This window comes from Sardina pilchardus, chromosome 14, assembly GCF_963854185.1.
Source record: "Sardina pilchardus chromosome 14, fSarPil1.1, whole genome shotgun sequence".
NCBI classification, from domain to species: Eukaryota; Metazoa; Chordata; class Actinopteri; order Clupeiformes; family Clupeidae; genus Sardina; species Sardina pilchardus.
Window position 1 is genome coordinate 16,768,846 of NC_085007.1, and position 6,000 is coordinate 16,774,845.

Sequence of the window (6,000 nt, forward strand, 5' to 3'; positions counted from 1 at the left end):
ATCACTAATTGTTCATTCTATTCTTTCAAGTACATTTTCTGTATGCTATCCTATTCTTTCAAATATATTCTTTGCCTGTCAAGACGACCTCCGCATACAAACTACGAACTCTTAATTTGGACTCAGAGATGGCTTTATTCATTAGTTTTGTGGCAGCCCTGGAGGAAGAGGGGAGAGCAGTTGAATGGAAAGAGCTTCTTTACTTCTTGGGCCGGTGCCCAGTTCAACAGGGGCCATTACCTTTGATTTAATTAAGCTCAGGGAAGTTGAGATGCTGCGTTGGGGAGAGGGGGGGTGGGTTGCATCCATAAATCGGGTGGGCCGTGGACAGCTTGATGAGGCTCTGGGGATTGCGTGAACGTGACAAAAATGGCACCCTGGGAGGACCAGCCGCGGCCGCTGCGGCTGTTTTGCGAGCACCATCCACAGCGACAAGTGAAATACCGGCGCTGGAGTGGCGGGTGAGTTCCCGTCTCGGACGGACGAGAGACCCGGGGGGCAGCAAGGGCTGAAGTGCAGCGGCACAAAGAGCAGAACACAGCAGCCAAGCAGGGGGAGGGGGGGGGTAGGTGTTATTAATAGCCCTGATGGCTCAATGACCACTGTGTGGAAGAGCCTCCCTCTCTCTTTCTCCCTCCCTCTCTCTTTCTCTCTCTCTCTCCTTTCTCCCTCTCTCTCTCTCCCTCTCTCTGTTTCTGTCTAGTGTGAGGGTTCATTGTCGTCGTGTTCCACATCCACGGGGGGGCCAAGGCGGATCGCCCCGGTTAACCTCATGATGGGGCTTAGATGTCGTCCCGGCCATTCATTTTTAGCATTAATGTTCGTGCGGATGATTCATGGTTCTAGTTCAGTCGCCGCTGCCCTTGGCTGCCTTTTAATCTCTCATTTGCGACATTAACCTGAGATGGGAGGTGAGCGGGGACTAAAGGGTTCACGCTCATCCGCCTCTCGCCCCACGAATGACGTTTTATCTCCGTTATGCAATGCGGGGGTCAAGCAAGGAGGGAAGGCGGATGGCTTGAATGAATTTGGGTTTGGTCACTCCAAAAAATCCTGTTACCGCCTGTTACATTTTTCCTCCGTGAGGGAGTACACTCTCGATTCTGTAAAAACATGATGACAACCCGATCATGTTGTGCAGCTGTGATTTCAGACTGCAACATGGCAGTGAACATTTACTGCAGGCTGCTACCCATAATCCCCCCCACAACACCACCACCCCCACCCCCACCTTCCACCACCACTCTCTAGACTCCGTCTCTATTTGATGTTCCCAAACTCTCCATTTCTTGTCAATTACATAACAGTCTAATGTAGATCCCAAAGGCAAGCAGGACTGTGTCTGCCATCCCCTTTTTAAGTGAATGCACAACATCCTCATGACTGGGGCTCCCGTTTGGCCGGGTCCAGCAGCCCCGGTGGGGTTAGTGCAGGCAGGCAACATCCTCATCGACTACTGTTGATTCACATGGACGTTTTTAAAGCCACAGTCCATTCCTCTGGTGCTCCTAGTGAGAAAATGCTTACAGAGAGAGAAATTTATTTTAGACGGCTGAGGGAAGAAGAGGAGGAAGAAGAAGAAGAAGGAGGGAGGAAGAGAGGGAAAAAAACGAGTCTTCTTAGCTTCTCCCCCCTTCCAAAGTCATTACAGTAATAACCCGATATTGATGACAACAGCATTTTTCATCTGGCAGTTATGGTCCATATAGCACGCCGTGATGGGAACATATTAAGTGCAATAACTATCAGCCTCGGTCCTTGACGGCAGGAAACTGATGACCGTCGTATTCCAGTCAGATTCTGGCCTGGTCTCCTTGTTCTGCTACCTCCACAGAGCACTCCAGCCTACACGCTTTATATTCCTCACACGCAATCAATATCAGACACCGTATATTTTCAGCCTCGATGGAGACGGCATACTGTATATTTGACCTGAGGTTATTGGTGAATTTCCTGTGCATGCAGTGGTGTGGTTTCAAGCGGAGTCGCTGGCTATGTATATAATGTCTTGCTTTCCGGATGTCTCTTGCCAGTGAGATTAATCAGCTCTGAATTGTCGCTCCCCGTTGCAATTTTCTATTCATTCGCTGGTTGACGCCCATGCTAATAATAACATTAATAGGCAATTAATTACACAAAATCGTATTACTACTCCAAAATGGGAAGAATCCAAAAAATTAGGACAATTATTCGCTCCCTTTTATAGCTCAACTTGTGTGCTATTTTTCTGTCTAGATAAAGACATGGCCCATTAATTTTTGTCCTTTCTCTTGTCTTTCAAAGATGTTTAGTTTCTGACACACCCTCCAACCGTGACAGTCATGAAGATATTTTCTTCACCGGGATAATCACGGAGAAATATAAAATATGAAATATAAATACAATGTTGTAGATTCAATTGTAGAATCAGTGTGGTTTCCCCTCTATCAGTTGTATCTATTTTATACTGTATGAGAGAGAGAGAGTGTGTGTGTGTGTGTGTGTGTGTATGAGAGAGAGAGACCGATCTATGACGGTATGAGCATGTGTGCAAGCTAGTATGTACACATATGTGTTTCTTGTATGTGCTTCTTTCTGCACTATTTAATCGTATTCTTTAGAGTGATGCAGCTTTCCCCTCTGTGCATGTCTGTGAGGGTCTCTGTTAGCCCGTGTCCGTGTTATATGGTGAGCTGTCACAGTTGCCTTACTCACAGGAGAGTTCATGGTCTGCTGCACCCAGAATGTCAATGGCGTGAAAAGCTGACGGCCCTCCAAATGATCCATTGGCGGATGGCTGCCAAGGGGGCCACTGCTGTTTCGTGCTGTCAGCTCCACACGCGTGCTGTTCTGCTTGTTGACTGACTAATATTTTCCACATATTACAAACACACATGGTTCCAGCAAGATGTTAAGAGACTTCAAACAAAGCCTGCTCTACTGTTGTCGGTCATGTGCGTGCGAAGGACTTCATGCTTTAGTGTACAGTCCGTTCAAATCCAATATAGTTTTTTTTTTAAATGTAATTGGCTGTTGCACTGTTAATATCAAACTTTAGCCAGAATAGTAGAGATTACTCTTAAATCGTTTCACATCTACCACTGCATCAGTGACTGTATGTTGTTCAGCATTAATATGCATTTTCATAAATGCCAAACAAGTGTCTTTGATAGCAGGTTTGTGAAACTACCTTTCTATGAGGTGCTAATGAAGTAACAAATAATAGACCTTAAAAGCAGATTCTGAAAGTCTAATCTCCATCGATCAATTTATTTAATTAGTCTGGTAATGAAACTCAGGACAGCGGCTAAATCTTCAACGCTCTGTGGCTCCGGTTAATAGATTGCCCACCCTTGGGTTTGTGTATACCCAACAACACAAGTGAATAACTCTGATACTCTTCACATTCGAAACAGAACTAAACAGATTTATTTTTCGAGATCTAAGAGGAATGAGAGATAGAGAGGAATGCAACAATTCTGTGCGCATTTTAGTCTTCTTATTTCATATCTAAGTACATGTTGCTGTAACCTATGTGAATGATCTACACATTCTATCTCAGCAAAGGACCAAATGTCTTGTGTGTTGGTCAGTGAAACCGATTTTGACCTGTTTACAACCAGTCAGTATATCAGACTATCTGTGACAACAGTGTCGCTACACTGGAAATCCCCATGTTGACAAACAGTTGGTGGTTGGCTGTAACCCACTTACTCTATCTCAGCCACAGCCAAGTGGAACTAAAATGGTAACCTTAGTCTTATTCAGAAAACCATTCATTTGATCAGTTCCTGGTAAACAGCTCTCCATTGCTATCTCCACAGTTCATACACAAACAAGTGTATCGAAGCATGCTGATACAACGATTGACTATGCATCAGTCTGCATGACTATGCATATATCTGACAAAGAGCTTTCAAATATCAAACAGATTAGCGATCAAAACAACTGGACACGGTTACATGTGGACCTTGCATCTTTGTAAGTGGCCGACAGATGTGCATCCCTATGCGTTTCAACCTCCTGCTATCTAAGAGCGGGCATGAAACAGGCCCTGTGCTGGCCGGCTGTGTGGCTGACGTTAGCACAAGCTCCAGTTTCACAGCGAAAGCGAAAGCGCGGCTCCACACAGACAGGAAGTGAAGCCCCCCCGCTGGTGTTCGCTATCACATCTGCGGACAGCACACACACACACTCATACACACACACACACACACACACACACCCTCCAGTGACACAGGATCCCACCGAGAGACTGATAATGCCCTCCTACTGGCAGACCTCCTAGAGAGGTGGTGGGAAGAGGAGAATGAATGACAAACCTGGAGGAAGAGGTTGTGGAAAGAAAGACAAAATAGTAGTTAGGAGAGACTGACAAGGACAAGATAGGGAGAGTGAAAGAAAGAGAGAGAGAGAGAGAGAAGGAAAGAGTGCTTGTCCAACAGCGCCACAAAGACAGAGACAAGGAAAGGCAGACAGAGAATGAAAGACTCAGAGGATGATAAAGATTGAGAGAGAGATGGGAGGTGATTGAGAGAGAGAGAGCGAGGAGAGTGACTGACAGACACAGAGAAAGAGATAGATAGCGAGCGAGAGAGAGAGAGACAGAGAGAGAGAGAGTGCTGCTCTGCGGGAGGTGACTGACTGGATGGCTGACTGACTCTTTCACAGCCCAGCGTGAACAAATGTCGGATGGGAGGGAGTGAGGGAGGGAGGCGTAGCGTTCCGCTCCTCCACCCTGGGAGCGGGAGAGGAGCGCACAGCGGTGCCACGCCGCAGGCCAGAGAGAGCTGCACCTGCACCACCCTGCGCTACACCCAGCAGCTCCAACCCCCCCACCTCCACCGCCCCCACCTCCACCTCCACCACCACCACCGCTGAAACATCTCCCACCCCAGACAGCACGCCTGGAAACGCGCCAGCTCTCCTAACCTACTTGCAAGGACACATCCGCCGTCACATCTCCATATAAATTGCTATCTAGCACAGACTGCAGACGCACATAGTGTTTTAAAACTAGCCAGGTGCACAGTTTCGATGGAACGGTTTGACCTATTTGTGTGGACGAAGGGGGGTGGGGGAGGTGGGGGGGCTGACAGCCATCAGATCTCCCACTGCTTCGATGTCAGCAGCCTATCTTCCCTGACAAGGCCATTTAATCTCTGCCGCGATGCAACCTTTAGCCCCACTGGAGTGAGTGGGTTTTAATACTGTCGGAAATGCCAGTTAGAGAGAGAGAGAGAGACAGAGAAAGAGAGAGAGAAAGAAAGAGGGAGACAGAGAGAGAGCCTGTGGAGTGAATGACGAGAGACCTACCTGAGTCGTCCCCGGTCAAGCACGGGTCATTTCTGGCCTATACGTCCTTCCCCTCCTGTCGCCCGCTGCCACACTCCCAGCCGAGGTCTCCCCTGCCATGGCAGTGCCGTGTGTCCCGCTCAGCTTGGCGTTTAATTTCTCTTTTTTTTCTCTCTCTCTCTCTCTCTTTTTAAGGTCTCTGGGGCTCTGGAGCAAGGCTATAATTGGACGTGGGGGGTTCGTTCATGCGGAGGATCTCGCTGCTTTGTAGAGCGTTACCATCAGGCGCGCTATCTCAGTCACCCAGTAAAGCTGGGAACGGAGCGACATTGTCCCCCATCTTGGAGGGCCGCTCGTTGGGGGAATGTTGTGCGTCGATGGTGCGCTTTTCACCTTCAAATATCATCTATCTGCATTGTAATTTCAGCTAGCGGGGCACGGAACAGGTGCTGCGCCACCTGTTCATGGGTTTTTTCTGCCAAACAGAGCCATGTGTCAGAGAATGAGGCAACAAAGGCGATAAAGTTGAAATGAAATGGGGAAAAACACACACACACACAGACACACACACACACCTGCAGGTGCTGTGGTGTGGCGTAGATCGTTCGGGGGTACACTTCCTGTTTTGATGAGGATGAATGAATAGGTTGGTACTAGTATTAGCCACAGTTTCATAACCCCACCACACCCAGAGTTGGAGTTTGTGAGAACTTTTGGCTTTTTGCA

At 47.9% G+C, this 6,000-nt stretch overlaps 1 protein-coding gene across 1 annotated transcript in view; it reads right to left on the bottom strand.

The window, feature by feature from the left end:
• syk (spleen tyrosine kinase) overlaps positions 1–5,621 on the bottom strand; it is a 59,121-nt gene extending 53,500 nt beyond the window's left edge. Inside the window, exon 1 of the mRNA XM_062553920.1 lies at positions 5,296–5,621. The gene's annotated coding sequence lies outside the window, so the exon portion shown is untranslated. The remainder of the gene's footprint in view (positions 1–5,295) is intronic.
• Positions 5,622–6,000: the final 379 nt, after the last annotated feature.